The sequence below is a fragment of the Trichosurus vulpecula genome, chromosome 5, assembly GCF_011100635.1.
Source record: "Trichosurus vulpecula isolate mTriVul1 chromosome 5, mTriVul1.pri, whole genome shotgun sequence".
Taxonomy (NCBI): Eukaryota; Metazoa; Chordata; class Mammalia; order Diprotodontia; family Phalangeridae; genus Trichosurus; species Trichosurus vulpecula.
In genome coordinates this window covers 281134758-281158690 of record NC_050577.1, presented here as the reverse complement: position 1 = coordinate 281158690, position 23933 = coordinate 281134758, and positions in this window count along the sequence as shown.

Sequence of the window (23933 nt, the reverse complement as noted above, 5' to 3'; positions counted from 1 at the left end):
TTCTTCCAGATGAATGGTGCTATGATTTTATCCAGCTCTGTAAAATAATTCTTTGGTAGTTCAATGGGTATGGTTCTGAATAAATACATTAATTTAGGTAAAATTGTCATTTTAATTATATTAGCTCAGCCTAACAATGAGCAACTGGTATTTTTTCTATTTATTTAGATCTGACTTTATTTGTGTGAAAAGTGTTTTGTAATTATGTTCATATAGGCCCCGGATTTGTCTTGGCAGATAGACCCCCAAATATTTTATAGTGTCTACAGTAACTTTAAATGGAATTTCTCTTTCTATCGCTTGCTGTTGGACTTTGTTAGTAATGTAGAGGAATGCTGAGGATTTATTTGGATTTATTTTATATCCTGCAACTTTGCTAAAGTTGTTTATTATTTCAATTAGTTTTTTACTTGATTCTCTAGGACTCTCTAAGTAAATCATCATATCATCTGCAAAAAGTGATAATTTAGCTTCTTCTTTGCCTGTTCTAATTCCTTCAATTTCTTTTTCTTGTTTTATTGCTACAGCTAACATTTCTAGTACCAAATTGAATAATAGGGGTGATAATGGACATCCTTGTTTCACCCCTGATCTTATTGGGAATGCATCTAGCTTATCCCCATTACAAATAATGCTTGTTGATGGTTTTAGGTAGATACTATTTATAATTTTAAGGAAGGCTCCATTTATTCCTATGCTTTCCAGTGTTTTAATAGGAATGGGTGTTATATTTTGTCAAAGGCTTTTTCTACATCTATTGAGATGATCATATGGTTTTTGCTAGTTTGGTTGTTGATACGATCAATTATGCTAATAGTTTTCCCAATATTGAGCCAGCCTTGCATTCCTGGAATAAATCCTACGTGATCATAGTGTATTATTCTCCTGATAAGTTGCTGCAATCTTTTTTCTAATATTGTATTTAAAATTTTTGCATCAATATTCATTAGGGAAATTGGTCTATAATTTTCTTTCTCTGTTTTGACTCTTTCTGGTTTAGGTATTTGTACAGTATTTGTGTCATAAAAAGAATTTGGTAGGACTACTTCTTCAACATTAGGTGGTTTTAAAATAAAAGATAGCCTTGGGAACATGGGGAATATCAGTACTATAAAAGTAGTGTGTATTTTTTAAGGTATAAAATCAGGAAATGCATTTGATCATGGCAAAACACTTTAGCTCAAGAGAAAATAAAACCCTGCTACTCAATTTCAGTTTATAAGCAATGACTAAAATTATGTCCTCTACATGGAGAATATTCTATCTAAAAGAGCAATATATTCCCATACTATATGCTCAATTTTAGTAAATAAAGAATATTTAATGTCATTTGTGGAATAATACTTGGTAAAGGAGATGGGAATGAAATTTTGTCCTCTTCACGGTTTCATCTTAATGAACAATACTACAATTTGAGGTTTTTTTTAAATTTCTGAATGAAATCTAAGAGCTCTATGTTTAAGAGTACATATTGAAACTTTCTCTCAATTTATTTCAAGTTCAAAGAAAGTTAAATTCTGTCTCACTAGATTGCAGTATGAAAAAAAAAATTTGTCATCTAATTGAATGGTTACTTGCATGCTTTTACTCATGAAGTTGTGTCTGGTTTCCAAGGAGCAATCGTTCCCAAAGCAATCTTTTCTAAGGAGCATTGAATTGTGATAATGATTGATTTTTTTTTTGAAATAAGCAATGAAGGAGGATGGAACTTTGTACTTTTAAATTTCTGGCTTTATATTTTCCAGAAGTGATTTGTGCATTCTTTCTGTTGACACTTTGGGGGGCAGGCTTCAGACAATCAAAGAAATTTTCTTGTATTATTTCTTTAATTATTACATTCAGGTTTTTTAAATTTGTCACATTCTTCTGGGAGACCTATAATACTTAAGATGTCTATATGCATTCTATCTTCAAGATTAATGTTTGGTTCATATATGAATTACTTTTTAAAATGTTATTACTTCTTGCTTGTCTTCTGTATTGTCTTTAACTTCAAGGAACTTCTATCCTCAACCCATTGTTCTCTCTTTTGTTTCTTTTTTGTTTCATTTAATTTTATTTTTTTCATTATTCACAATATTTTTACATTTATGTAGTATTTTATTTTGCTCCAGTTACATGTAAAAACAATTTTTAACCTTTGTTCTTAAAACTCTGAGATGCAAATTTTCTCCCTTCTTCCCTCCCCACCCTCCCTCATTGAGAATGTAAGCAATTCGATATAGGTTATACGTGTATAGACATGTGAAAATTTTCATAATAATCATGTTGTGAAAGAAAACAGAACAAAAAACTCTCAAGAAAAATAAAGTAAAAAAAGTATGCTTCAATCTGTGTTCAGACATTGTCAGTTCTTTCTCTGGGGATGGATAGCATTTTAATCATAAGTCCTTCAAAGCTGTCTTTGATTCCTGTATTACTGAGAATAGCTAAGTCATTCACAGATGATCATCTTACAATATTGCTGTTACTTTGTACAAAGTAAGTATATTTCACTTTGCATCAGCTAATGTAAGTTTTTCCAGGTTTTTCTGAGAGCATCTTGTTCATCACTTCTTATAGCACAACATTATTCCATTACAATCACATATTACAATTTGTTCATCCATCCCCCAGTTGATGGGCATCCCTTCAATTTACAATTTTTGAAAAGAGGTGCTATCAATATTTTTGTACATATAGGTCATTGTCCTTTTCTGTCTTATTAGTATAAGTAGTATTAGTATAAGTATGAGGTAGTACCTCAAAATTGTTTTAATTTGCATTTCTCCAGTCAAGAGTGAATCAGATGATTTTTTCATATGGCTATAGATAGCTTTGATTATTTCATCTGAAAACTGATCATATCTTTTGATCATTTATCAATTGAGAAATGGCTCTTATTTTTATAAATTTTACCCAGTTCTCTATATGTTTGACTAATGAGACCTTTATCAGAGAAACTAGCTTCAGTCTTTTTTTCAGTTACTCTTGCTAACTGTATTTCCCTCCATCCTATTCCCTCCCCTGTTTTTTCTATTCTTTCTCTCCCTTCACCTTGTCCATCCTCAAAAGTATTTTCTTTTTGACTACTACTTCCCCTAATCTGCCCTCCCTTATATCAACAGCCCTGCTTCTCTTATTCCCTTCCTTTCCTACTTTCCTGTAGGGTAAGATATGCTATATCCAATTCAGTGTGTATGTTATTCCCTCTTTGAGCCAATTTTGATGAGAATAAGGTTCACTAACTTCCCTTCACCTCCCCCTTCTTCATCTCCACTGTAAAAGATTTTTCTTGCCTCTTTTATGTGAGATGGTTTGCCCCATTCTATCCCTCTCTTCCTCTTTCTCCAAGTACATTCTTCTTTCACTCCTTAATTTTAGTTTTTATGTATCATCACTTTATAATCAACTCACCCCTATGCCTCTGTCTATATATACTACTTCTAACTACCCTAACAATGAGAAAAGTTTTGTGAATCACAAATATCATCTTCCCACATAGGGATACAAACAGTTTAACCTTATTAAGTCCCTTATGATTTCTCTTTCCTGTTTACCTCTTTAATGCTTCTTTTGAGTCTTGTATTTGAAAGTCAAATTTTCTATTCAGCTCTGGTCTTTTCATCAAGAATGTTTAAAAGTCCTCTATCTCATTGAATATCCATTTTCCCCCTGAAGGATTTATAATCAGTTTTGCTGGTACGTGATTCTTGGTTGTAATCCTAGTTCCTTTGCCCTCCAAAATACCATATTTCAAGCTCTCCAATCCTTTAATGTAGACGCTGCTAAATCTTGGATCATCCTGACTGTGACTCCATGATACTTGAATTGTTTCTTTCTGGCTACTTACAATATTCTCTCCTTGACCTGGGAGCTCTGGAATTTGGGTATCATATTCCTGGGAGTTTTCATTTTGGGATCTCTTTCAGGAGTTGATAAGTGGATTCTTTTCATTTCTATTTTACCCTTGGTTATAGAATAGCAAGGCAGTTTTCCTTGATAATTTCTTGAAAGATCATGTATAGGCTCTTTTTTTTTGATCATGGCTTTCAGGTAGTCCAATAATTTTTAAATAACCTCTCCTGGATCTATTTTCCAGGTCACTTGTTTTTCCAATGAGATACTTTACATTGTCTTCTTTTTTTGTTTAATTGCTTCTCTATTTCTCATGATGTCATTAGCTTCTATTTGCTCCATTCTAATTTTTAAGGAATTATTTTCTTCAGTGAGCTTTTGTACCTCCTTTTACAGTTGGCCAATTCAACTTTTCAAGAAGTTATTTAATTCGATGAATTTGTGTTTCTCTTTTCCCACTTAGCCAATTCTGCTTTTTAAGGCATTCTTCTCCTCACTGGCTTTTTGTACTTCTTTTACTAATTGGCCTAATCTGTTTTTTTTAAGATGTTATTTTCTTCAGTATTTTTTGTGTCTCTTTTACCAAGCTTGTGACTCATTTTTCATTATTTTCTTGCATCACTCTCATTTCTTCCCAATTTTTCCTCTACTTCTCTTACTTGATTTTCAAAATCCTTTTTGAGCTCTTCAGTGCCCTGAAACAAATTCATATTTTTCTTGGAGTGTTTGGATGTAGGAGCTTTGACTTCATTTTCTTTTTCTGAGTGTGTTTTTTGATCTTCCTTGTCACCATATTAACTTTCTCTGGTCAGAATTTTTTTCTGTTGTTTGCTCATTTCCCCAGCCTAATACTTGACTTTTAACTCTTTGTTAAACTAGGGCTCTGCTTTCAGGGTAGAATGCGCACTGTACCAAGCTTCAGGAGTTTTATACAACTGTTTTCAGAAACACTTCTAGGCACCAGTAAATTTTCAGTTCTTCCAAGGTAGTGTGATCTAAGGAGAGGTGTTTACTCCTCTCCTGGCCTGTGCTCTGTTCTATGAGTGACCACAAGCACTCTTTTCTGCCCTGGAATTGTAGAGAGGGTCCCCACTCCACTGTGGCCTCAAGCTTTTTGGTGTTAGTGCTCCTGCTTGCCTTGGGATGGCCACCCAGGACTGCAACCCAGATGCAAGTATGGCCAAAGCAACAGAGTCCTGCCTCAGTGCTAGCAAAGAGACCCATGCAATCTCTTTGTGACCAGTTTTTGGAATGCCTTACCTTCCGTGAGCTGAGAGCTCTAGAAACAGCCACTGCAACTGCTGATTCAGTGGCTCCCAAGGTCTGCTCCTTGTTTGCTGGAACTGGGGCTATGCTGGCACAGCTTGTGCTGGATTGTACTCCTCTCTCAACCTAGTGCAACAGACCTTTCCTGCTGATCTCCTAAGTTGTCTTGGATTGGAAAATTGTTTCACTCTGTTTATTTGTTTAGAGTCATTATTTGAAGGTATTTGATAGGGTTTGAGGGAGAACTCAGGGGAGTCCCTGCCTTTACTCTGTCATGTTGGCTCTGCTTCCCTCTTCCCTTTTGTTTCTTTGTTGAGAGTTGCCACTGTGGATTCAAGTTATTCTCTTCTGCTGATTATTATAGCAAGGATACTTCTGCCCCAGGCAGAACAAGCTTCTACTTTCCTTCACTTCCTCTGCACAGTGTGTACACACACACACACACACACACACACACACACACACACATATGTATGTATATATATGTATGTGTATATATATGTATGTATATGTATATGTATGTATGTATGTGTATATACGTGTGTATATATGTGTGTGTATATATATATACATATATATATGTATATATATGGTTTGGGAAAGAGCTGAATTTTATTGCTTATTACCTCAGAAAGTTCGAGTGAGAACAAATAAGCAGGAAAAGGTTGCTGTTGGAGACCATAGCAGTAGCAGCAAGGGAATACCTGAAACAATCCCAGACCATAAGCCTGTGGGTCCTAACTGTGCAGCCCAGATAAAATGTGGGGATAAAATGCGGATAGAATGCTAGGGATAAGGATCTGAGTGATTGAGTTGGCCTTCTCTGATATTATTTCATCAGATTGTTACTTCATTAGAATTCTTAGAATCTTAGCCTGTGAAGATAGATTTTATTTCTTGTATTTCATTCTTATTTTGGAAAGGTCCGAGAGGTCATGAAAACTAAGGTATCTTGAAGGAAGAAAAGGAATTCTACAACATACACAAGTCAATTTTGTACCCTGACTCATTTGTTCATTTTTAGTATAATGCAATATGCTGCAATATAAGTGTGCCTGGTTAAGTACATTTATAGATTCTGTTGTCTAGTTTAACTAAATGAATTTTTTGTGAGGACAAAATGGAAAAGTGATAAAAGACAAAAAAGAAAACCTAGATTAAAGATAATCATATAAGCACAAGTGAACAACAATAAAATGGCAAGACTAGCTTTTCTCCTGCAACTAAAAACTCTTCCTAAGCCATATTATGAGGTTAAAATCAATAATAATCTAATTAGAAGACAAAAAGTTGATCAAAAATTGTTAAAATTATTTGAAATGTGGATTTATATCTACTATTGTTAATTATGAATCTTGTTCTAAGAATCCTTATTATTGTGCTTTGAAACATTATTGATAGATAATGTCATCATTATTATCATATTAAAAACTAAGCTTTTGTTGTAGAAAATAGTGTACTTGTGCCACCTATAAAACCCCTTATATCTGCACATGTAAAAAACTTGGAAGCAGGAATTCTTAAACCTTTTAAAACCCCATCTATCCTCTACCTCTTCTCTCTCTTTTTGTGCACTCTCCCTCTTTTCAATTATGTTAGGCAGAATACTTTAATTCATCTAAAGGGGAATTGTAGGATTTGATCCATGATACCTTGTTACTGTTCCTCTACTTTCATTTCTATGTTTTGGAATTCCACTTATATCTTGTTCCTTCTGTCTATGTCTCTAGCTTTAAATGATCCATCTTTAGATTTTTTAGATACATGCATAAAAGTTTATTTCCTCTTTGTGTTAAAAAATTAAATAGATGATTTATTTCATTGCTGATTATTTTCCTGGTAATTCTATTTATTTGACTTTCTTATATTCCTCTTATTTTTAATTTATTTTTTATTTTTATTTTACAATACGCAGTTCCACAAGTTTTTGAATCCCAAATTTCCCCCCTTCCCCTCAAGACTGCATGTAATCCTCAATAAAATTATTTACACAATAGACAAGTTGTAAAGAAGAGTTATAGTGGAATGAATCATGAGAATGAAGAAACAAAACCAAAAAAACAAAAAAGGGAGGGGGAGCAAATAGTTTGCCTCAATCTGCATTCAGACCCTATAATTCTTTCTCTTTGTGCATAACTTTTTGCATCATGAGTCTTTTGGAGCTATCTTTGAACCACATATTAGTGAGAAGAGCCAAGTCTATCAAAGTTAGTCATCACAGATACTGTGCATCTATAATTATGTATAATGTTCTCCTGGTTCTGCTTCCCTCACTCAGCATCAGATCATATAGGGCTTTCTAAGTTATTATGAAGTCCATCTGGTCCCCATTTCTTATAGCACAATAGTATTCCATTACATTCATATACCACAACTTGTTCAGCCATTCCCCAATTGATGGGCATCCCCTTGATTTCCAGTTCTTTGCCACCACAAAAAGAGATGCTATAAATATTTTTCTACATATAAGTCCATTTTCAACTTGTATGATCTCTTTGAGATTCAGACATAGAAGTGGTATGCAAATATTTATAGCCTTTTGGGTATAATTCCAAATTGCCATCCAGAATGGCTGGATCAGTTCACAACCCAACCAAAAATGTAACAGTGTTCCAAATTTCCCACATCCTCTCCAGCGTTTATCATTTTCCTGTTTTGTCATTTTAGCCAATTTGACAGGAGAGATGTAGTACCTAAGAGTTGTTTTGATTTGCATTTCTCTAATCAATAGTGATTTAGAGCATTTTTCCATATGCCTATAGATATCTTTAATTTCTTCCTCTGAAAACTGCCTTTTCATATCCTTTGACCATTTCTCAATTGGGGAATGACTTGTATTCCTATATATTTGGCTCAGTTCCCTGTATATTTTAGATAAGAGGCCTTTATCAGAGACACTGATTATAAAGATTCTTTCCCAATTTTCTGCTTCCCTCTTAATCTTGTTTGCACAGGGTTTGTGTATACAAAAACTTTTCAATTTAACATAATCAAAATTATCCAATCTCTCGTTTGGTCATGAATTCTTCCCTTTTCCATAAATCTGACAGATAAACCATTCCTTGCTCTCCCAAATTGCTTATAGCATCAGACTTTATTCCAAAATCATGAAACCATTTTGAATTTATTTTCGTATATGGTATAAGATATTGGTCTAAGGTCAATTTTGGCCGTATTATTATGGCAATTTTCCCAGTTTTCCCAGCAGTTTCTGTGACATAGTGAGTTCTTAACCCAGAAACTGGACTATTTGGGTTTAACAAAGAGTAGATTGCTATAGTCATTGACTACTTCATCTACTGTGCCAAACCTATTCCATTGATCCACCACTATTTCTTAGCCAATACCAAGTAGTTTTAATGACTACTGCTTTATAATAGTTTAATATCTGGTATGGCTATACCACCTTCCCTAGCATTTCTTTTCATTAATTCCCTTGATATTCTGGACCTTTTGTTCTTCCAGACTAATTTTGGTATTACTTTATCCAGTTTTGTAAAATTATTTTTTGGCAGTTTGATTGGTATGGCACTGAATAAATAAATTTTGGTAAAATTGTCATTTTTATTATATTAGCTCGGCCTAACCATGAGCAACTGATGTTTTTCCATTTATTTAGATCTGACTTTATTTGTGTGAAAAGTGTTTTGTAATTGTGTTCATATAGGACCTGGGTTTGTCTTGGCAGGTAGACTCCCAAATATTTTATAATATCAACAGTAACTTTAAATGGAATTTCTCTTTCTATTTCTTGCTATTGGGCTTTGTTAGTAGTGTATAGGAATGCTAAGGATTTATGTGGGCTAATTTTATATTTTGCAACTTTGCTAAAGTTATTTATTATTTCGAGTACTTTTTTACAAACAAACAAATGAATGAATGAATGAATTAATAAATGAATAAATAAATAAATGAGTAAGCGAGTAAATAAATAAATAAATGGCTCATTCACCAAGGATGCATGATTAGGATCATACAGGATCTGGCCTCTACCACCATACATGAGATGAGGGCTCATTCCAATATTCCAAAAGACAAGATAAAGACTTACAGCAAAGAATAACCTACCTAGAAAAGGTCAATGTAATCTTATGGAGTTGGAGGCGGTGGTTTAATGAACCTATAATAGAATAGAATGCTTCTAAGTGTTGTTTTTTTTTTAACAAAAGGCAAGAAAAGAGTAATCGTTTCGAAATACAAACATAAGAGTGTTTGCAATTCAAATAAAAACATAAAAGTATAAATACAGTTGAGTAGCTAGAAGGGAATATATAAAGTGTCTATATTCTAATAGAAAAAGAATAAACAAGAGTCCCCTCTGAACACTGTCTCAGTGGTCACAGAGGGATAAAAACATCTTTGTGTCAGATACTTTGACAAGGGTCTGATAGGCAAGGTCAACAGACGACTAAATACACAACTAATAACTAGAAATGTGTGATCAAAAGTCATTCCCCAATTGATAAGTGTTCAAAAGATAAGATCATCATGTTCTCTAAATAAAAATTTTGAATTATTAACATCAATATCAAAGCATGCTACAGATGTTTAATATAATAATAACAATAGAATACAAGTAGCCCTGGGAATATCAAGACCACATCAGTAATTATAACACTTCTGACACATTCAACAAATTTTCATCACATTTTGGCATCATTTATAGTAAAGTGGCTAAAAGGCTTTTCCGTAAAACCTGAATAGAATTTTAGAAAAAAGATAGATTTGAAAAGCCATTAGTGATTATTGAATGGAAATAAGAAAGACTATACATATTTCTATTCTGTGTGACACCTTTACAAAAAGTGATCATATCTGAGGACATAAAAGTCTCACAAACAAATTCAAAAAAGCATAAATCTAAAAAACCTTAAATAACAAATTATAGATCCTGAAAATAAAAGAAGAAATTATCAAAATTAAAAACAAAACACCAAATTGATAAAACTAGGTGTTATTTTTTTAAATTAACTAATTTAATTAAAAAGAAGAGAAAAACCAAATTGTCATTATCAAACATAAAAAGAACAATTAACAGCTAATGAAAAAGAAAAAAGCCTAATAGAAAAAAATCTGTGTGCCAATAAAACAAAAAAAAATTAACTGAAATAAATGAATATTTACAAAAATATAAAATACTCAGATCAACAAAACAAAATCTAGAGACTATATAAAACTCAATTTCAGAAGAATTTAAATGAGACATAAATGAACTGTCAAAGAAAAGGATTCTAGGATTAGATGTATTTCTAAGTGAAATCTATCAAACATTCAAAGCACAATCAACTCCAATATTACACAAAATATTTGCAAATGTAGAAAAAGAAGAAATTGTATCAAATTCCTATTATAATGCAGATATGGTCTTGATATAGAAAACTCAGAGAATAAAAAAAAAGAAAACAGAGCAATATCCCTAATGAAAATTGATGCAAAAATTGTGAATAAAATATTAGCTAACAGGTGGAAACAATATATCATAAAGATTATGTATACTATGACCAAAATGGATTTATAACAGGATTCCTGGGTTGGTTTAATGTTAGGAAAATTATAAACTTCATTAACCATATTAACAACATAATCAATAAAAACTATTTGATTTTATCAATAGAAGCATAAAAAAGATTTTGATAAACTACAACACCCAGTTCTGTTTTTTGACTAAAATAGCTACACACCTTAACCCAGATATTTTATTGTTCGACACACACCATGAAGAAGCCAACATCAAAAAGGCTCCCTATAGCCAAAATATTTATAACAGCACTTCATATAGTAGAAAAATAGTAGAAAACAAGTAAATAAAGAAACAGTTAAACAAAGTGTGGGGCATGAATGCAATGGAATATGATTGTGCTATAAGGATCAATGAATACATCGAATACAGAAACTCATGAGAAGGGTAATATGCACTGATGTGAAGTGGAGATAAAGAATCAGGAACACTATATACACAATGAATAGACAAATGTCATTGGAAAAAACAATAATAAAATAATCAAAACCTAATCCTATGAAATCATATAAAACAAGAACACTTGTGAGAAGTCACATTTCCCCCATCTTTTCAAAAGTATGGCATTATTGGTGTAGAACTCTATATAATGCCAAACCCTCCCTCCCTCTCTCTCTCTTTTTCACTCTCTCTCAGATTGCTTGCTAGAGAGGACACACTGGGACATGTAGATTATGCAAAAACAAAAGATATTATTAAAATATATTAAATTAATTCTTCCACGTGGATTTTGTTAACACTCCTTAGTTCAAGCACTAGGGAAGTTGCAAAAAGGAAATGCATGAATCTTCATAAGTCTTCTCCAAATTACCATAATCAGGAATATGGACGAATGTGCCAGAAGTATCCCAGTATGACTTGCTGGGATAGCATAATATTTAACTAAAGGGAGAATATAACAAAAGTCATTAGAAGAACCACTCCAAGGGAACTGAATGTGTTCTTACTGAGATAAATGCATTTTTTTCCTAAAATTTAATATTTTATTTTTTCCCCAATTACATGTAAAAACAATTTTAACATTTTTTTAAAAAATTGGAATTTCAAATTTTTCCACTCTCTCTCTTCCCTCACCCCCTCATGGAGAAGGCAAGCAATTTGATATAGGTTATATATGTGAAGTCATGCAAAACATATTTCCATGTTAGTCATGTTGTGAAAGAAAACACAGACAGAAAAAAAACCAAAAAAATAAATAAAGTTAAGAAAAAGTATGCTTTGATTTACATTCAGACTCTATCAGTTCTCTGGACATAGCATTTTTTGCCATTAAGTACTTCAGAATTGTCTTAGATAAATGTATTGCCAAGAATAGCTAAGTCACTCACATTGGATTATCACATAATATTGCTGTTACTGTATACAATGTTCTCCTACTTCTACTCATTTCACCTTGCATCAGTTTCTGTTCATCTTTCCAGGTTTTTCTTTTTTTAAATATATATTTAATTTCTTTAATATATTTAGTTTTCAGCATTGATTTTCACAAGAGTTTGTATTACAAATTTTCTCCCCATTGCTACCTTCCTGCCCACTCCAAGATGGTGCGTATTCTGGTTGCTCCGTTCCCCAGTCAGCCCTCCCATCTGTCACCCCACTCCCCTCCCATCCCCCTTTCCCTTCTTCTCTTGTAGGGCAAGACAAACTTCTACGCTCCATTGCCTGTGTATCTTATTTCCTAGTTGCATGCAAAAACTTTTTTTTTGTTGCTTTTGAATGTCTGTTTTTAAAACTTTGAGTTCCAACTTCTCTCCCCTCTTCCCTCCCCGCCCACTCTCCCTAGGAAGTCAAGCAATTCGACATAGGCCACATGCGTATCATTATGTAAAACCCTTCCACAATACTCATGTCGTGAAAGATTAACTATGTTTTGCTCCTTCCTAACCTATCCCCCTTTATTGCATTTTCTCCCTTGACCCTGTCCCTTTTCAAAAGTGTTTGTTTTTGATAACCTCCTCCCTGTCTGCCCTCCCTTCTATCATCCCCCTTTTTTTATCTTTTTCCTCCTTCTTTCCTGTGGGGTAAGATACCCAATTGAGTGTGTATGGTATTCCCTCCTCAGGTCAAATCCATGAGAGCAAGATTTACTCATTCCTCCTCACCTGCCCCCTCTTTCCTTCCTAGACAACCACTTTTTCTTGCCACTTTTATGCGAGATAATTTACCCCATTCTATCTCTTCCTTTCTCCCTCTCTCAATATATTCCTCTCTCATATTTTAATTTGATTTTCTTTTTTTAGATATCATCCCTTCATATTCAACTCACCCTGTGCCCTCTGTCTATATATATATATGTGTGTGTGTGTGTGTGTGTGTGTGTGTGTGTGTATACACACATACCTACATATATACATACATAGATACACACATATGTGTATATATGCATACACACACACACACAAACACACATATATATGCATATTCTTTTCAGCTGCTATGATACTGAGGTCTCATGAATCATACACATCATCTTTCCATGTAGGAATGTAAACAAAACAGTTCAACTTTAGTAAGTCCCTTGTGATTTCTCTTTCTTGTTTACCTTTTCACACTTCCCTTGATTCTTGTGTTTGAAAGTCAAATTTTCTATTCGGCCCTGGTCTTTTCACTGAGAAAGCTTGAAAGTCCTCTATTTTATTGAAAATCCATATTTTGTCTTGGAGCATTATACTCAGTTTGGCTGGGTAGGTGATTCTTGGTTTTTATCCTAGCTCCATTGACCTCCAGAATATCATATTCCAAGCCCTTCAGTCCTTTAATGTGGAAGCTGCTAGATCCTGTATTATCCTGATTGTTTTTCCAGAATACTCAAATTGTTTCTTTCTGGCTGCTTGCAGTATTTTCTCCTTGACCTGGGAGCTCTGGAATTTGGCGACAATATTCCTAGGAGTTTTCTTTTTGGGATCTTTTTGAGGAGGTGATCAGTGGATCTTTCAATTTCTATTTTGCCCTGTGGCTCTAGAATATCAGAGCAGTTCTCCTTGATAATTTCTTGAAAGATGATATCTAGGCTCTTTTTTTGATCATTTTCAGGTAGTCCAATAATTTTAAAATTACCTCTCCTGGATCTATTTTCCAGGTCAGTGCATATTTCACATTGTTTTCCACTTTTTCATTCCTTTGGTTCTGTTTTATAATATCTGCCACACCAGCACTCCTCCTTCCCCAAGAACCACCAACGCGGACCTGACACAAATCTTAAGCAGGCTCTGCACTCCTGCTCTGATCCGCCACTTAATTCCTCCCACCAGGTGAGCCTGGGGCCAGAAGTAACTGCAGCTGTAGTTCTGTAGCTGCACCACCCCTGCTGTCCCTGGGGTGGTGGCTGAACTGCCAACTCTGTCCCCTGCAGCTTTTTCCACTAACCTTCTCTGTTGTCTTTGGTTTTTGTGGATTGAGAAGTCTTGTAACTGCCACAGCTCACTTAGTCAGGGCGCTAGGGCTTGTTCTGCCTGGCTCCTGGTCTGGTTGTTCCTGCCACTGCCCATGCTGAGCTCCGCTCCCCTCCACTCCGTTCACGATAGACCTCATCCAGCGACCATCCATGCTGTCCTGGGTTGGAACCCTGCTTCCCTCTGCTATTTTGTGGGTTCTACAGTTCTAGAATGTGTTAAGAGCCATTTTTTACAGGTTTTTGGAGGGACCTGGTGGGGAGCTCACTCAAGTCCTTGCTTTCCAGCCACCATCTTGGCTCTACCCCTGAGATAAATGCATTTTAGTGGGATATCATGGGAAATTTTGATTGTTCCTTATGACTCTCACCATGACTGCAGTGTGTGTTAAAGTTAATTGGTTGATGAATGTCAAGAGAATGGGATCTTTTCCAGGAACCTCTTCTCCCCCCACCCTGCTACTCCCCCCACCGCTTGGTAGTATATAATAGTGAGAACTCAGCCTTCTTAGGCCTTCTAATTTGGCAGTAGCTTAAAGTATTCTCTCTTGTATTTCCAAAAGGATGAAGAGTAGGAGATTTCTCTCTCCTTCTCCTGGCAATGATAGCTATAAGCACAGTGAATGTGATATCTTTTTTCTCCAAGTACAAGCCAGTCTCTAATGACCATCAGAATGGACATTGTAGATTAGTAGCTACCTTCATGGTCACTAAGTTCCAGTGTTGGAAGCCAGTTGTCCAGTAGGACGTTATTTCCTTAATAGCACAAAACTTCTCAGATTAGAAAATGACAACCACCAAATCATCTTAAAGCTAAAGGATTAAAAAAAGCCAAAATCATGTCCTGGGTGGGTAAGAGATCTGGGCTTTGTGTTGTGCTCAGACAAAGTAAGATTGAGATAAAAGTGAAATTATTTTTCTGAAAAGTTGTCTTCACCTTTCAGGGTGGATAATAATGAATATAATGGGTTAATTGTTTATTTAGACAATTCTCTCTTTTTCTTTTCTTTTTTTTTTTGAGATCCTGTTTAGTGCTTGACATCAGATTCTCTTCTACAAAGGTGCAAAGTATCTGTGTGGTCTAAAAAATTGCACCATTTTATGTTTCTTGATCCTGAGCCATGTTTTTCACTGGCTTCTTTTATGTTTACCTTTACCTTGAAGTCACTGAGTTTTAGAATATATGCTGTTCAATTTTGGAAGGTATTTGTGAGTTTTTCACAGAATTTCTCTACCTCATCATAATCTGCAAAAATATTAGCATATAAGGGACATGGCAATTTTTTTTTTGCTTATGTTCATTATCATCATCATAAGTTTAAAAATACTATCACTTGCTACCATTGGATGAACAATAAAACCATATCTGCCAACTCTTTTATTTCTCTATGTAAGGAGAATGTGTGAGTCATTACCCCACAGATGAAATTTACTTATATCTTCTATTTTCATTTTTAATAAAAATATAATTGCTATGATCCAGTTCCTCTATTAATATATTAATTAAGCTTCAAATTTATAGCATCAAAATTAATGGATTTTCTCAGTTTCTCTTGCCTCTTTCTGCTACCAACACTGCAGAAGCAAAAGAGGGTCACACAGTGTAGAAGATCATTTCATACTTTTTTTGTTATTTAGGTCACTGTGGTCAAATAATTCATTCTCTAGTGGTTAGCCTAAATAAAATGAGCTTCTCTAAGGTATTCCTTGGGAAATATAAAAAGATGGGCACTGAGCCCATATGCTCAGACTTTTCCATCATAGAAAAATAAATGCCAGAGTTAATGTTCTATAGGAATAGCCTTTAATACCTCAGAGTGACCCCTTCATTTCAAGACAAACCAATGGAGAAAGACTTTTGTATCTTACTATTAGATATAAGGGAATTATCAGTGTTCAAGATGTGACAGTTTTCCAACTCTTTTAAAAGTAATATTTAGAAAAAAATGTATTTTTGAGCTCAGCCAAGAGCAAAATGACAATTGAATCATCACACAACATGCTTCTCCCTTTAGTGTTATAAGTCTCATCTTTCTAATAAAGTATAAAATAGTTAAAAGTTATGAAACATGAGGGCAGTTAGGTGGCACAGTGAGTAGAGCACGGCCCTGAAGTCAGTAGGACCTGAGTTCAAATCCGGCCTCAGACAATTTACACACTAGCTGTATGACCTTGGGCAAGTCATGAAACATTAAATGTTTTATCAATGGTTTTAACACTGTCTTTTGTGTAGAGAAAATAAATAGCTCTTTTATTTCTGATTTACATAGCACATTAAGGATCCTTCTACTCCCCCCTTTTTGGGGGGGAATACCTTAGAATTGAGCCAAATCAGCTTCACTTAAATAAAATTCCAGGAAGTTCCAAGATTTTAACAAAGTTCTTTTAAAGCCCAAGTAACCCATTTTATTCCCAACAGTGTCCACTTAGGCATAGCTTTGCTTTAGATAGCTACAAATTCCTCCAAAATTGGGATGGTGCTGGGCATCATCTCTGTCTTAGGTCTCTCTAGTAGGAAATGGCTATGACATAGATAGGAAGAACAATATTAAACCAGAATACATGATGTAGTCATGATACCATGCTGGCCTTGAGAACCCAAGAAGAAGGTCGCTTCTCAGACCTCATGGAACCCCAACTCCCACAGGCACCTCTACTTACAGATTTCAAGTGCATCTTCACAAGGAACATAGAACACTGTGGGAAACCACACTCAACATGTATCACTGATGATAACCTACCTACCATATCTTTCAAAACAGGTTTCAAACATGCATGCAGGCCACAACACTCCTGAGTGCTGTCCAAACCAGATCAAATGGTAACTGGGAAATATCTAACCAACTAAATAAAAATACAATGAAACATTGATAATGCTAATATGTGGTTTTCTACATCAATATGTAGCTCACAGGGATTCTTAGGTAAAGTTTAATGGCCCCATTTTTATTGAAGTTCGACACCACTGCTTTAAGTAAAGTTCTATATTGGTCTTCATGTCTGAATGATCACTATGCCATATCTCATCGCTTGCAATGGCTCACACAGGATGCTTAACAGATCCTTAGGTAGCAGTCACCTGACTGTTCTCAACTTTTTTTCTGGTCTTGAATGATTTGACATCATTACTTTCATTCAGTAAGCCCTAATATGTTCTTCATTATGTACAACTTTCAGAACTCTATTCGTCCACACATATCTGATAATATTTTTATAATATTATATATTTTATATTATAATACATAAATAATATATACTATTTATTTAATACAGTAGATAGTATTTTTTCAATTATGTGTAAAGACCATTTTAGCATTCATTTTTAATATAAAATTTTCTGCTCCAAATTTTCTCCCTTAATTCCTCACCTCTCCTCTCCCTAAGACAGTAAGCAATTTGATATAGGTAACATATGTGCAATTATGTAAAACATATCCATATTAGTCATGTTGTGAAAGAAGAAACTGAACAAAAGGAAAACACCACAGAAAATAAAGAAAATAGTATGCTTCAATCTGTATTCAGACAACATCAGTTCTTTCTCTGAATGTGAATAGCGTTTTTCCATCATGAGTCTTTTGGACTTGTCTTGGATCATTGTATTGCTGAGAACAACTGATCATTGCACAGTGTTGCAGACACAATGTACAATGTTCTCTTGGTTCTTCTCACTTCACTTTGCATCAGTGCATATAAATTTTTCGAGTTTTTTTCTGAAATATGCCTTCTTATCATTTCTTATAGCACAATAGTATTCTGTTGCATTCATATACCATAGTTTGTTTAGCCATACCCCAACTGATGAGCATCCCCTCAATTTCCAATTCCTTGCCACCACAAAAAGTTTTGCTACCAATATTTTTGCATTTGGAAGTCCTTTTCCATTTTTTGTGATCTCTTTGGGATATAGACCTAGTAGTGGTATTGCTAGATCAAAGGGTATGCACAGGTTGATTCTCTCTTGGCAGATGATAGTATGTTTCAAATAATTATATTTGAAATAAAATGCATAACTCTAAGGATACTTTGGGGTTCTCTTAAGTATAAGTGAGTATTTTGCTGGGAATAAAAATAGCACAACTGGCTTTGGGATAACACTTACGATTCTGCAAGTACACATCAAACAATAAGGCAATAGTAACAAAAAGGGAGGTATAGGCAATGAATGCTAGAGGAATTAGAGAGAGACCCACATAGTTGGAGACAGCTGCTTAAATAAAGATCTCATGGAAGTGAGAGAAGATCTGGACATTCAAATATGAACAGGATTTGGAGAGAGTGGAAAAGTCTGGTGTTTGTGGCAGGAGGCAGGGTGGAGGGGTGAGTTGGACTGAGAACAGCATTAACAAAGGCTTAGAGTTGGGAGAAATTGTTTATTTGAGGAACAATGTGGACACTGACACAGCTAGAGTGGAGAGATTGTTAAGAACATGCTAAAACAGAATGATATTGACTGGGGAGGAGGTGAAGGGTAGATTTGGATGAAAACATCTAGATGAAATACTAACAGTTGTGTGACCTTGGGCAAGTCACTTCCACACTGTGGGAGTTAGTTTCTTCTCTTTAAAATGAGGAAGTTGGACAAGATGATCTATGAAAACTTTCACAACTCTAAATCCATGATCCTATCATATGGATTTTACAGGATCTAGACACTTGTTCATTATAAGCAATATGAGAACACAAACTTACTGGTACTCCAACTATCTAAGGTCCTGAGAATAAGAGATTTTGGTCATGGCACAAACCTGGGCTCACTTGATATGCCACCCAGAGATGAAAGGATCTGTATCTCATTACCATCCTTCATTATTCTCCCCACCCCACCACTGGTGTTTTTAATATTTAGTGACAGAATATATAACACACCCCTGTCTTTAAATCAGAAATCAGAAAATTGTTTTTTAAACACTACCAAAAATTCCTTCACAGTGCAAGTCACACGTGCCAGCAGTGGATAAGACATGTACCAAAGTCTACAGGCTCCTGGCACCAAAATGCTGTTTCTTCCAGCTGAGGAGTAATAATTTGACACCTCTTAAGCAGCAGGACCTCATACCTGACAACTGCAGCCTTGTTCTACAACTCCAAACCATTCAAACACATTACAAAAATCACAGTCAGCAACATCCATACTGGATTTTTCCCCCCACCTTAGCAGTTCTTTCTTGTCTCTGATGTGGGCTCGAAGATATACTCTGTGGTATTACTGTTAAGCTTTTCATTTATTTTTCCATGCTTACCTACACAGAAGAAAACACTCCCTTTTAGACGCCAGTCCAAATTATTTGAGAATACTTTTGACAGTTGCCAAATAATTTAAAATGATACCTTCTTAACACCTTCTCAAAACACATATCTGACAACTCAGAGGAGAAAAGCATCATTTCAACAGAATCATTCTGTGAATGCAGATTTTGACCAAGAGTATTCATTTCATTGCAGTAACTTTTTTTTAACCTAAGTTTAAGGAATATCTCATTACTTTGAGCTATAAGGAACACCTCTGTTTACAAAGATCTTCGGTCCTTATATTTCCTCCCATATTACTCTGGCTTATGAATTCCTAATAAAATATTTAATCATGCTATGTTTTCATGTATGTATCCAGGTCAGTCACTATTTTTGAGGATATGATTTAGAGGTTTCTCCTTGAAAAGAAAATTGCAGAAATGGTACAATGGCAAAGAGGCTTTGCACAACACACCCAAAACAGTAAAGTATACAGTATACATATCCATCAGAATGAGTCTCAGAAACAACTGAAAATAACAAAAAACAAGGGATGCGCATTTAAACTTATAAGTGGGTAAAATGTGGTAATTGGTTTTAACTCAGTGGAAATATTCAGTGCAAATTTGAATAATGTAGTATTCATTATTCACACTGATTAGGACCTGACTATGTGCAGAGTATGTCAAGTAGTTGTGAGACAAAGGAGGAAAGCCGGATGCAAAAAATGTCTTGCTTGTCTAATCTATAATTCATAAAATGCCAATATATAGAGCTTAGTTGAAGAAACATTTAGAGCTCCAAGTCAGAGGAAAGTGCCTTGCAATACTTCAATGTTTCAAATAAGGCACTATGTCTTTGATACAAGTACTCCCTCCTATGATACAGATTACAACCCATCTTTGCCATCTCATTCTGTCCAGTTCAAATACAGACTTTCTGATGGTTCATTTAATATTTTGCAGATGCTGGGGCAACATTCAGCCCTTCTATTGGTTACACTTCACTCTGATCCTGTGTCAATCTACTCCCTTTTTGGAGCAATTCTGTCTTTGATTGTGTTTTTCTTGTCAATTTTCATGCACAAATCACTATTGGTAAATACACTGCCACCTGTTATACTCTCCATACGGCTTTCTGTCTGTTTTAATCATGTAATGATAATCACGGGCAGCTAGGTGGCTCAGTGAATAGAGTGCTAGACCTGAAGTCAAAAAGACTCATATCCCTGAATTAATATCTGACTTCAGACTCTTAATAGTTATGTGACCCTGGGCAAGTCAATTAACCCTGTTTGCCTTAGTTTCCTCATCTGTAAAATCAGCTGGAAAAGGAGATACAACTGAAAAATGAACCACCAAAGAACAAATGATAATAATAACTGACATTTAAATCATGCTTTAAGGAACAAAAGTAACTTTAGGTATATTATCTCATTTGATTTTGCAATAAGATTCCTTAGTCAGGATCAAACATCTTTTTCATCTAAATAACATTTCAAATTCTGTTCTAACAGACATAAATGTAATGTCACTTCTATTTTCCAAAAAAAGTTATAAGCAGTTAATTGTTAAGACAAGTAAAAAAGACCAAATACGTGAAGAGAATTTGGTGTTGTTATTAAATTTTACTCATAATGAAATTATTCAGAAACATAAATACACATACTACCTATGTGGACTTAGACAAATCACTTACTCTATGTGCCTCAATTTTCTCAACTGAAAAAATTAAGGCCTTCAATTAGTTGTCTATAAGGAACCTTCAAATTTTCAATCTGTGATCCTATATACTTACTTTTTTTAAGAAATGCTTTTGATTGATTGATGTTGTAGAGGAAGTTCTTATTCAGATCTGAATTGCACTAAATGGCCAAAAAAACCCATAATATTATGTCACAGGGATCCTAATGCCTATTAGAATTGACAGTTATCATAATCACAGAATGGTATACATGAGAACATATCGATGCAATTTTTAAAGTACAAATTTGGAATATATTAGTATGTATTTAAAACAGATGTTATTGATATAGTTTATTTTTTTTATCACCTGCATTTCCCATTGTATCCTTTCCCCTTCTAGTGAGCCATTCCTTACCAAAAAAATGAATAGGAGAAAAAACCAAACTAACCAATGTATCAACAGAGTCTATATTAGACTCATATGTCATGTTCCAGACCTGTATAAGTTTTATTACCTCAGATAAGTCCCTCACCTCTGCAAAAAAAAGAGAGGAGGGATGAAGATATAGAGGAGTGAAGTGATTTACCCATAGCTATGCAGTTTGGAGTTATGCTAAGAAAGTGGCTAAAATGTCCATAGACCCAGAGATTCCCCACTGTTGTGGTGTGGTGGCAAGCAGGGTGGAACTTTTTGATGTTTTTTCTTTTAGAGTGCTTCTCAGCACTCAAGCAACCAACTGCTTTTGATTGAGTCTTGTCTTTGTTTGAATCAAGAGTCTTTGATTGAATCAAGAGTCTTCAATGGCCTGCTCAAGTCACAAGAAAGCTTAACTCACATGAGTTTGACTCACATGGTTGTGAGGCCCTCTGTGGGCTGACCCTGAAGAAGTGTATATATATATATATATGTGTGTGTGTGTGTGTGTGTGTATGTATGTATATGTATATATATATATGTATATATATGTATATGTATATATATGTGTGTGTATATATATACTCTTAGGTTAGCATTTTGCTTTGGAAGCTCACTCATTGGAAGAGTATTCCTGTGATTTCACCAGATGAGACTCTGGGTATCAATTAAGGAGCCCCCCAGCTTTGAAAATCCAAATGTTGATGCTTCTCTCTCTGGTAACTATGTATATATTGCTATGGACAGACAGTTAGAAGCCCTGTCTGCTGATTTGTGTTATTTGCTCTGTTTATATAATTTCTGCTTATAATTTCTGTTTGTGCTTTCTCTGAAGTTCAGGGTGCTGACTTTTTCTCCCGAACTAAGCAAATGATATATATATATTTAATTAAAGCGAGATTGTAAACCCCTTAAAGTTGCTTGCTTTCCTTAAAAAGAACAGATCAAAGAATCTGTGCTAGCAGCCCTCCTGTGTGCTGGTGTTGCTGGCCTTACACCTCCACAGCAGCTACTAGTAACATTGTTGTTACATATGGATATTCCCAAAAGAGGTAATTAATAAAAAGAAAAGTCTCATATGCAAAAATATATATATTTTAGAATACTTTTTTTTAGAATAGTAAAGAACAAGTAATAGAAGATTCCAAGTGTAATGTTCTTTCAATAATACCATGCTAACTTCTTCATCTTCAATGACTCCCTATTTACCGAGCTCTTCCTGATGGCAGCAAGAAAGCAAGAATGCTACAAAACTAAAAGAAATCCATAACAACCACAAGAATAAAATCTCCAAGAAGCATACTTTAAAAAATTTTGATTATTACTGATACTTTTAACTTCACCTACCTTTCCTATTGTATCCTTTCCCCCTTCCAGAGAGCCATTCCTAAAAAAAAGAAAATTAAAAAAGGGGGAAAAGCAGTTAAACAATATCAATAGAGTCTATTATTCTGTGCAGTGTTCCCCACCTGTAGGCTCCTTCTTCTATAAAAGGGTCATCTTCTCCTATCTCTTATTTGGAGCCAGCTTTGGTTACTATACTCTCATAATATTCAGTTATTGTTTCTTTGTTATTGTTGTTATTCCCATTCCCATGCCTGTAGCCATTTTGTATGCTTTTCTTTGTTCAGCTTACTTCACTTAGCAATGGTTCAGATAATTATTTTTATGCTTCTCATACTATACTCCCCACATCATGTCTTAAGGAACAATAATGCTCCATTGTATTTACAGACTACAACTTGTTTAGCGATTCCCCTATTGGTGGGTGTTGTAACAATCTTGCTAGCACCTGCTGTGGGGGTGTAAGATCCAACAACAACCAGCACCCAGAAAGCTGCCCACCAACACAGGCTCTTTAATCTGCTTTACCAAGGAAAGTAACTTTAAGGGGTTAACAATCTCAGTTTAATCAAACATGCAAATATCATTCACAGTTCAGGGGGAAAAGATCAGCCCCTGAACTTCAAGGCAAATACAAACAGAAATTACAAATATCAACAGACACACCTTGTCTGATTCAATTCACAATACATAGTTACCAGTACCAACATCTGGGTTGCAAAGCTGGGGGGCAGTTTGCAGCTTGCTCAGAGTCTCAACACTCCTTCCATGAGTGTGCCCCCAAAATCAAATGCCAAGCTCTCCTCAATCATATCCAGTTTGGAGCCCTGAGGGCTCTGACCTCACCCAGGCTGGGTCTGGAAAATTTCTCCATCCCCAGGACCACATCACATACAAATCAATGACTCCCAATTGTCTCAGTGCTAAGAAATACTCCAAGACAAAAAGATCCCACTTTATCTGCCCCATTCAAACAAAGGCCAGAATCATTAAAGGCACTTATAAGAAGAAAAGCAAAATGTCCCACCTTAATTACTATTACATAATCTACACCTCCAGGGTCCATGGCCTAACAAAAATCTAAATTAAATGGTCATGAATCCTGGAACAAGATAGAAGCATTATACATTGCAATCACATTCAGGGAAATATAACAGTATCATTCCCAAAATACTTGTTTACAATGCAACATCCACACTAGGTCAAAGCCAGTCAATATCTTTAGTCCATACAGAGTGTCCAAGT